Source organism: Alligator sinensis, unplaced genomic scaffold, assembly GCF_000455745.1.
Source record: "Alligator sinensis unplaced genomic scaffold, ASM45574v1 scaffold357_1, whole genome shotgun sequence".
Taxonomy (NCBI): Eukaryota; Metazoa; Chordata; order Crocodylia; family Alligatoridae; genus Alligator; species Alligator sinensis.
In genome coordinates, this window is record NW_005841942.1 from 1,767,194 (window position 1) to 1,767,402 (window position 209).

The window sequence follows — 209 nt, forward strand, 5'->3', positions numbered from 1 at the left end:
TTCAAGAGGGATGTGGATAACCTGGAGAGGGTCCAGAGAAGGGCCACTCGTATGGTTAAGGGCCTGCAGACCAAGCCCTACGAGGAGAGACTAGAGAACCTGGACCTTTTCAGCCTCCACAAGAGAAGGTTGAGAGGCGACCTTGTGGCTGCCTATAAATTCATCATGGGGGCACAGAAGGGAATTGGTGAGGTTTTATTCACCAAGGC

At 52.2% G+C, this 209-nt stretch overlaps 1 pseudogene; it reads left to right on the forward strand.

Moving 5' to 3' along the window:
• Positions 1-209, forward strand: part of LOC112549645 — a 6,892-nt pseudogene that overhangs the window by 5,831 nt on the left and 852 nt on the right.